Consider the following 10476-nt stretch of genomic DNA (forward strand, 5'->3'; position numbering starts at 1 on the left):
AAATAACCATATTGCTTAAATAAATAAATAATATTATAAATAAATAATTTCATTTATACCAATTAATATGTCTAGAAAATAACTTTAAAATTTTAATATTTATTATTAATAATCTTGAAAAATAATATATATTTATTATCTATTTATATATACTAAAATTAATATTTATTATATTTTAGTAATTATTTATTATTTTTGTGATAAATATATTTTCAATACTTATGTATAAATCTATTTATTTATTTAATAGAAACTTTTCAATAACTATTGGAGTTTAAACTACTATTATTTAGCTTTTTAATTTTATTTTTTTTATTTTTGCTATAAATTTTTAATAATTATTGCAGATTAAAATATTGTTCATGGGTTGATTCGGTTCAATTGTAGGTTGTTTGGCTAACCAAATCTACCTGGTCATGTTGGGGAGTTGGTCACTCTAGTTATATCGATTTGGGTTAATTTTTGGTTTGGTCGATTAGTTCAAAATATTTAAACATAAATTAAATTTAAAAATTAAGCTTTAATTTTAAGAATTACAATGGCATTATTAAAAAAATAAACTTAAAAATTAAATTTATGATATGAAATATTTTAGCCTACGAAATATTGGAATCTTCCTATTTTCCTGTATTAAAAATATATTTAAAATATAAAATATGAATATATATCTATGGTCGAGTCATTCAATTTTAGTTAGTTTACAAATGCTAAAGCAAAACTGATCCAACCTATTTGGGTTGGGAAATTGTTGAACCAAAGCTGAATGAAAATACTAGAAATCAGGTTGGTCAATCTCATTTATTTGATTAGGAATAGCAACGGGGCGGGTGGGGATGAGGAATCTCTCCCCATCCCCGTCCTTGTCTCCATCCTTGCTAATGGGGACAAAGTTATCCCCATCCCCATGGGATCCCCACTCCCCGTGATTCTTTATAATGTTAACCATCATGTTTTTGTATTTTATTTTATTTAAAAATAAATAAAAATAAAATAATTAAAATTTACAATCGTATTAGAAAAGATTCAAACATATTCAACCATATTTTTAAAAATATTAACATATAGACATATGTGTACTTATGTACATATATAAACGTATGCGTATATATACATATATATTAGCGGGGATCGAGGTCCACACTGGGCAGGGAGTGCTCTCACCATCTCCACCAATAGGGATGAAGATTTCCTCATTTCCATCCCCACAGGGGGAAAAACATCCCCATACCCACCATATTGGGGAAAAATGGGTTGGATCCCCATGGGGATCGGGGAAATGGGGAAAATTGCCATCCCTAAGTTTGATAAACAACCCTATCTAAAACTAATTATTGTTATTTTTTTATTGTAAAAAAATATTAAAAGTAGTATATAAAACATAAGTGATTATTTATTATTATATAATACAATCATATACTCTTACTTGTTTCTATCGTTTATCTTTAACTTAACAAATCCCATGCATCGCACAGGTCCCTACTAGTATATATATAAAATTAGATGGTCCATGTCAATATGTCTCTCCTTTAAGAGAAACTACTTATCTATTTTCTTAAATTTTGCATTTTTCCTATTTTTTTTATTGTTTTAAAAATATAAAAAGATAATCATTGCCTACTTTAATTGCATTAATAAATATGCACACTATTAGATAGGGACTTTGGGTTTTCCAAGATCTCTTATTTCAATGCATGTTATTATGACATTTAAGAGAGAGAGAGAGAAAGAGAAAGAGAAATAGAGAGAATGAGAGTAAGAATACTAATCTATATATACAAAGCCATTCAGGCCACGTGTTGCTTCCCTCCTCCTTCATTTTTTGCTTCAAAATCACCTTTATATTTTTACAAATTTTGGAATTTTTTATTTTTTTAAATCCACATAATTGAGCATGTATGTTTGAGAGTTTCTTACCTCCAAGCAATAAGTTCAAATTCAAATCAATCGAATATTGGTATTCTAAGTCTATACTCCATATTGACTCTTTCCCCATGTGTTCTCTCTGTTTTTGTATTTCTTTAAATTGGTTTTGGACATTCTTGACTCTCAACAGTTGGAGATTAGAGAACAAGGGCAACATTCTAAGTCTATACTCCATAGCAACTTCATCATTGACACTCAAACAGTAAACTTACCTTAGTTAATTTATTAGAGAACAGGGGCAAAGCACCATATCCGACGTTAAAAAACAATAGATCAGACAACGATTCAACTAGTGAATCATGCCTGTATTTAAGTATCCATGTTCATTTTGTTGGTAAAAATATAAATTCATATTACATGTCTATCTAATATTCAATTAAGTAAAACAGTGAGCCGTCTTAGCTCAGCTGGTAGAGCGCGTGGCTTTTAACCACGTGGTCGTGGGTTCGATTCCCACAGACGGCGTTTTAAAATTATAATCAAACTGTTTTTCTAAGGGATGCAAATGGATCGGATTCGGATAACCCTTATTCATGTATTATATATTTATAAATATAAATGTGTGTATATATATATATTTTATTTATATTGTATTTTTATAAACTATTTATATTTTTTTGTTTTTCTTTATTTAAATTAGTATATTTTATTTTTTTCTTTTAATAATTTATTAATTTAAAAAAAAAACAAGTCAAATTAAATCAGATCCGAAGATCTGATGGAATTCAAATTCAAATTAAGTCCTATCAAAAGATCCGATTGGAACAAATTTGATCGGATCCCATTTGTTTGCATCCCCAGTTTTTCTACCAAAACTGATGAGTCCAATATACTTCATCACTTTTGTATTAGAATAATTAGGTGAGGCCACAAGTCACACTTGACCATACTAAGAGGTTGATAGGAATGGCAATGGGGCATGGCTGGGCTGGGTTTAGACTACCCCGTACTCAACCCTGAATTCAAATTCCCTGTCCCCATCCCAAACCCCAACAGGGCTAAAAATCTAAATCCCATCCCCGTCCTCACAAGGAACAGGATCCTCGACTTTGCCCTGCCCCACCTGGGTCATTCTTACTTGTATATTTATTATTTATAATTTTGATTTTTTTTAAATCTACCTAGAACTAGTTTATATTATGTATTATAATATAGCATAAATGTATAATATAATATAATATATATTAGCATATATTAAAAATTACATACATACATACATATATTAACATATTGTCAGGGAGTCAGGGCAGGGTGGACCAATACCGTTCACACCTATCCCGACCCTAGAGTTTTGGGTTTTCTCCGAACCCCGATCAGTGGTTTAAAAACCCACCTTGATCAGGACAGGGTGGGGTGGGGTAGGGCCCCATGGGTTTGGCTGAAATTGCCATCTCTAGAGATTGATGAATTCATGGGTTTGATTTTGAACCAATGTTTTCAAAATTGGACCAGACCGGACAGTCGGACTGGAAAAATTATTTTTTTTTTTGTTTTTTTTTTTTTAAATATAAGAAAAATAAAAATAGAACCCATGCATCGTTGCCTAGGTATATATGTATATATTATGTTTTTATAATATAGTCGGGGGGTCAGGGCGGGGTGGACAAATATCGTTCATGCCTATCCCGACCCTAGAGTTTTGGGTTTTCCCCAAACCCCAATTAGTGGTTTAAAGGGTGGGGTGGGGTAGGGCCCCACGGTTTTGGCTGAAATTGCCATCTCTAGAGATTGATGAATTAATGGGTTTGAGTTTGAACCAATGTTTTCAAAACTGGACCAGACCGGACAGTTGGACTGGAAAAATTGAGAACCATTCAGTCTCTAGTTCCGGTTATACTATAAATCGTCAGTGTTCAAAAACCCATTGAAAAGGTCAGAAAACCGCTCACTTGAGCAGTTGAACTGCTAAACCGTTCGACCCAGGCAACGGTTCATGGGTTCTATTTTTATTTTTCTTGTATTTAAAAAAATAAAAACAAAAACAAAGAATTTCCTCTTGTGTCCCAACTCTCACTTAATTCGTAAGGGCTAGGGTTCAAATGAAAGTCATTTTCATTCTTCCAAGGGGTGGCAAATGGGTGGGTTGGGTTGGGTTGGGTCAAGGTTGAGTATCAACCCACCCATTCTGATCCACTAACCCATTTGTCACCCATGTTAGTGGGTCAGAGTGGGTTGTGACCCACTTTGACCTTGACCCACCCTTATCCACCCATTTGACCCTCTAATTTTTTTTTTATGTTTTACAAAATGTCAAAACATATATATATATTCATAAAATAAAAAATTGCAAAGAAAAAAAAGAGAAAAATTTAATAAATTGCAGAAAAATAAAAAAAAATTGCAGAAAAAATACAAAAACTGCAAAAAATATGAAAATCGAAGAAAACAGAAATTGCAGAAAATAACAAAAATTATAAAAATACTGATAAACAGAAATTGATAGAGAAACACAAAAATTATTGAAACTTGATCAAATACAGAAAAATTCAGAGATCATATATTTCAATAAAAACACAACATAATCAAGAATTACAAATATTATTACTCCATATCTCATGCAAATAAAATTGTTTTTCTTATAATAACCACATAGTGTAACAGGGCAAAGATAAACGAGCTTGGTCCATAGTTTTCATTCATGAAATCCAATTGTTCATAAACCTAACACAACCCGTCCCGGTTCCATCTATAGTCTTTCTAAGCGGTTCAACTAATGAATCATGCCTGTCTAGTATGAGTTATACTTGAGCTGTTGGTCAAAATAAAATAATCTCGTATTACACGTCTAACAAATATTCAATTAAGCAAAACGCAAGCCGTCTTAGCTCAGCTGGTAGAGCGCGTGGCTTTTAACCACGTGGTCGTGGGTTCGATTCCCACAGACGGCGTTTAGAAATTATAGGAACTGATATGCAGTTCTATTTGTTTTCAAAAAACAAAACGGACTATGGAAACCGATTTACAAGCGATCCCGTCTGTTGTTTTAAAACATTATCTCCGTTTCTAAGTTCTTCCTATGCGTTGTAACATGTATCAAACGTAAGAGTGAAAACAGAATTTTCAGTTCTGCACTCCCAACTCCCAAGATTCCAGGTTGTCCAGAGTCCATAAACTTCTTAAATTAGGAGTATTATTGACGTAGCTTTCTCCTCCTCAGTTCTAACGTCTAATAAGAGTGTATGTAGTCAATATATTCGGTTGCTTAGCAATCCAATCAAACCAAATGCAATGGGAGCGAGGAAGAGGAAACAAGAAAATTAGTTGTAGAGAAGGACTATTTTACTTTTTATTTGAGGTTCAAAACAGATTTAAATTTCTTTTTCTTCCTTATTTTTTGGCTACCAAAAAACTGAAATTGCCTTTGTTTTACTCTTTCTAATATTGTTAGTAACCTAACAAATGGCACATGCTATCTACTATTCTATATAATAACTCAAGTAATATCTCTCCTATCTTGGATCGTAAAGAACAAGCAAAAATAAAAAGCTGACGATCTCTACCCAAGAGATCCACTCCTCCCCCCTCTTCCTCTCCCTCTGATCTATTTTTGATTCCTTAAGCCAGCTTTCACAAAGGTTCCCAAAGTTTGCTTCCCCTCAGATTTTGAGATGAGGGTTTTAACAGTTGCCCTAGCCTAAGCGGTGAAGATAATAGAGTAATAAGAGAACAAATGATCTAAAAGATTTTCTTTATTGTGTGGGCAAATGATCTAAAACTCGTAGTTGTCGTTGAATAACAATGGCGTTTTACACAAATCTCTAATTCTATATAGCCAAGGAGCCAATATTTCCCTATAGATGGATGTGATTGAAGATAAACCCCTTACACACTCTTTACAAAGAAGATCAGGCATTGCTTGATATCTTTAGTTACATCAATGTCACAACTCACAATTTAGCAAAGTTGAGGCCAAGCATAATGTCAGGACAAAATAGACATGAATGACTTAAGCTTTTTTTTTTTTTTTTTAATTTTCCTTTTGCTGACATACGGAACCTTATTTACCTTAATTTCAAGATTACTCAATGGTTTTACTTAATTTCAACATCTTTGCTGACTTGGAATTGTTGTCTTAACAGGATGAACCTGATCTGGACATGGAATCACTTGTTGGTTTTCTTTTCTTTTTTTTTTTTTTAGTAATTCAACCAATAGATCAATTCCCCAAATCATTCTAAACTAAGGGCACCTCATGTGTATGTTGCTTTGCATATTACTAGACCCTGATTTCGTTTGAGGATATGGTGCTACCTTCATGTGTATTAAGTTTTGGGATGAAATCACACTCGCAGTTCAGGAAGCAAAATGAAAGACTACTAATGAGAACCATATGATTGGTAAATGGTGCATTGTGTCTTCTATGTTCTTATGTTATGTCAAGGTTATGCTCCAACTGTCTTCTATGTTTTTATTTTGCAGCTTAAGGTGCATATTTCAATGTGTATCATAAAAATCGCATAGTTGTTGTTATTGTCATTATCATAAGTGATAGATAAATAAATAAATAAGCAGAAACAATCTAGGAGTTTCAATATCTTAAAAAAAAAACAATATAAATTTTCTTGATGAAAACCCCTGTAATTGAAAACTCCTTAATTAGCTCAGTAAACTTATTTTGAACTGAAAAAAAATATGAATACCATGTTTTTGTTTTTGTTTTTCTGGAAAATAAAAAATGAGTACCATGTTGATCTCTCTTCTCTTCAATTTTTTCTATTAATCACTTGTTGGTTTTAGCTTTGTTTTCCTGCTTGCTGGTATGTTCCGATACTTGATGCTTACAAAAAATAGGCATGGCTATTTGGCCTCTTATTATCAGAAGGATGATAATGGCAAACCTCAACCCAATTCTTCCCTTTGTGATATGACTTATATAGAATAGAATGGATTGCATTAGGATTCAATTGATTTCTAATGGTTTTAAAAACAGGTTCCTCCCTATGGGTCTATTCTACCCTCTGCTTTTGGTTCAAGATGAGTACCCACCACCACCTCGTTCTTGGTGATCAGTTATATATCTTCATAACTATTTTACTTTACCACCAGGTTTCATGACTACGAGGATATGTTGGAAGATACATGACATATTGATTTCGCTAGAAGATCGGACATGTCAAAGGGTTTATATCTTGGTGTTAATGGTGGAATGTCCATTTGGGATAACTACCCGGTTTTCCCAACCATACTGAAGAAGGAAGACAATCTCGGTCTTGTAGAGGCAATAACTAGTTTAGCATTCTTTCAACAAGTAGGTTCTCTGTGTATGTATGTGTGTATTCTACTGGGAGATGGTGCGCCTTGACATAATCATTAACACTGTTTCATTCTAAATTGGCAGGGCGTATAGATCTTCAGAGGAAGCTCTTTTGTAGCATATAATTGGTGAGTATTGGAGATGTAGGATAAACAATTCAATACTGTGCTACCGAATTGTAATTTAAGTACTACATTTTTGCTTCAGATTGGCGGGGTGGCTTTGACAAGTGGGATTGTTCCAGGAGTTAACATTAAGTACTAACTTGATGCAGGAGTTAACATTATATTATTAAGTAGATTGCAACCTTAGTCTAGGCCCATTTAGCTGCTGCAACTGATACAAGTGGTGAAGGACAAAAATGTGAATAACCAATAGACTGCAGCCAATGACCCAATGTTCAGTTTGTCACGGGTTTAAATCCATGGAAGGACAGATTTTCAGCATCATGAATCCTAATGTGAATGGTCGTACCCCTTCTCTGGCTAGGGAATCAACTAGAGTTGTTCATACTTAAAAACAAGGATCTTGCCTCTAATAATTTGACATTGTGTTCATCATCTCATCCCCCTGCATCTTCAATGTTGCCTTCGCTGCTTTTTTCTACAGATTTTGAAGGGTCAATTTTTTGTAGATGGGTTTTGTGAGAAATTGTTGTACATTTTTTTTATAGTGGAGAATGATTGTTTTTTGTGATTTTTGTTTGTTAATGTGTTTTTCTTTTCTTTTTTTTTCATATTTTCTTCATATATGCACTTGGTAGCAGGTTGCCAATGTGTGTATTTGTTGAAAATATATAATTAGTGGATGTTTTTGAAGTTCTTTTAACAAGGGAAAAATTGGAAACTTTGGCCGATTCCAATTCCAGCTTCAAGTTGAACCAAACAACAACAATCAGAAGCCGATTCCGATTCCTAACTGAACCAAACAGATGCTAAGAATAGATGATTCCGGTTCCGATTCCTGAGGATTCTGATTCTAGTCCTGTCCACAAACCAAATGCACCCTAAGAGTAGAAGTTACTAGTGAGAAAATCTACAAGGGTTTTTAGATTTTTAGCATTGAAATGTTTTACTATTATGTCAACTAAAGTTGGTTTTTTGTTTATGATGACTCCCTATCCATTTCGGACACACTTGGCCTTTACTAGAAGACAATCCTTTTTAGTTTTTTAAACCATGTGTAGAATGTTCTTTTAGTGTCTAAAACCTATAACAAATTATAGCATAACTCATAGACTGTAAAACTAAAATATTTAGCTCAAAGATACAAACAGGACCTAGGATCCTCAATAAATATTATTTTAATACACATTCTTTTTCATGGAGAATAAAGTAGAGGATTCATGGTGCTATAGGAAATATCAAGGAATGGAGAATAAAGTAGAGGTTCGTGCTAATTAGATGGCCAAAGGTTTAATTTTGGTTGTCGAATAAGATACTTCCAAGCTTATGCACCACTTTCTTTGAATGAGATAGCAATGCTTAGAATAGGACAGAGCTTGACCAAACTAAGGGGGCATTCTTTTTTTGGATTTTGAGAGGAGGGAAAGTTGGTCAATGGGATTTTGGTTCCCATTGACCAGAAATCCCATATTCCTTTTTTTAGATTTATGTTGGGACCAGGAAATGTTTATTTTCCTATGTATCACTTACTTGGGTAAGCGATACCCATCTCTTAGGTGGGTAATAACTTTCTCACCTAGGGCGAAAGTTATTAACACTTGATTCGAACAAAAATGCACCTTTTAATAATGGATTTTTATGGCTAAAATGGTCATTGCCTTATTTACGTAAGAAATAAATGAACATGGGTAAATACACTTACTCGGTGTAGGCGCGGTAAGGCTGGGATGAGGAGCGGTCTCTTTGAAAGACAGAGAAGGGTCTCGTGGACTAGAAAGTGAGGATCTTTTGGGTTGAGGATGCGGGTAATGGGGATAACTCAGGGGTATTAGGTGACAGATTGCTTGGGATCGGATGATTTCTAATACAAGGAGGATCCCTATTTATGGAGGGGATCCCAAGATCTTCATAGGTAGTAGATGAGGATATTTGCTCTATATCGGGGAAGGGAATATTTGAATTGCTGTCAATTATTGGATGCGCTACTGGGGTATCGCCACATATTTCACGAGGATCTTCTCAGGGATTGGATTTCCTTATCCTCGAGATCCCTCATTATTCACGTGTGTTACTACCTTTTATGCGCGTTATAACTAATCTTATGTTATAATGGTGACGTTACCATTCAGCGGTTGGTACTTTGCCAATTCCATGTGGCGGCTTGCAAGGTTCTTTTCTTGTCGTGGGTTCATGTGCGTCTAGACATATGCGAGCCTCGCCATGGGCTCGGCCTGCTGTTCCTTCTAGCCCATCGTCAAGAGTGGGCTCGTGGGCTATGAGTTCATCGCACATTGTAATGGGTGTAGCTTCACCGCACGTTCAAGTGGGCTTAGGTCCTTTGGATAGGTCCCTGTGGACTGTGGGTTTATCGCGGTTTTGCTTCATGTATTACGAGTTCATCACAGAAGTGACAGTGTATCGCAAGTTCACCGCAACATAGGGGTCGATTGCAAGTTGTTCATATGTGCTTCTGTGGTATTAATCCTGATATCTGAGTGTCCTTTGAGGGCCTGAGTGAGTGATATATACCTACACTTGAGTAAGTGTATACCACGAAAAACTTACCCAGATAATTACATTTACTCGAATAAATAACTTACGAAAAGCGAAGGGGGCCTAAAGAAAGATCTCCATATTGTTAAAATCTTTTTTATCGAAAAAATCATGAATGTTTGTAGGATAGTATTAAAGAGATCTCATCGAAAACTTACAGCAGCTTGCCAAACAAGGGCTAAGAGAAAAAAGAGCACAGGTATGACTGGCATAACATCTACGATTGGATTGAAAATAGCGTAAGCCTCGGGCAATTTGGCAAAGAAAAAACTACTCGAATGAAAGGCAGAATTAAGACAGATACAGATCAAACTAAAGATATTAAGCATAACAAACATTTCGTTCTTGGAAATAATTGCATTTTGATTGAGTTATTGATATAAGGAGAAAAATGAAGAAAGTAAGAAAAAATTCTTCTTTTTCTTTGAACTCGCCCAATCAAAACTCCTTCCATTCTTAAATGAGAATAGAAGGAATCATACTTTCATACAATATCTTAATTGAATTATATAATATATGATACCCAAAACTTGTACGTTGCATTGTGTTGGATACTTCAAATTTAATATAAATGATTTAATGGTTCTAAACCACCTAAGTGATGCACCCGATTCCATTGCT

At 34.2% G+C, this 10476-nt stretch overlaps 2 non-coding genes across 2 annotated transcripts; both read left to right on the top strand.

The window, feature by feature from the left end:
* Positions 1-2315: 2315 nt before the first annotated feature.
* Positions 2316-2388, top strand: TRNAK-UUU (transfer RNA lysine (anticodon UUU)). The gene has a single exon. It is a non-coding gene; the product is annotated as a tRNA-Lys (tRNA).
* A 2350-nt stretch (positions 2389-4738) lies between these two features.
* Positions 4739-4811, top strand: TRNAK-UUU (transfer RNA lysine (anticodon UUU)). Its single transcript has one exon. It is a non-coding gene; the product is annotated as a tRNA-Lys (tRNA).
* The last annotated feature ends 5665 nt before the right edge of the window (positions 4812-10476 follow it).

This window comes from Nelumbo lutea, chromosome 5 (assembly GCF_056320005.1).
Source record: "Nelumbo lutea isolate HS-2025 chromosome 5, American lotus-T2T, whole genome shotgun sequence".
NCBI classification, from domain to species: Eukaryota; Viridiplantae; Streptophyta; class Magnoliopsida; order Proteales; family Nelumbonaceae; genus Nelumbo; species Nelumbo lutea.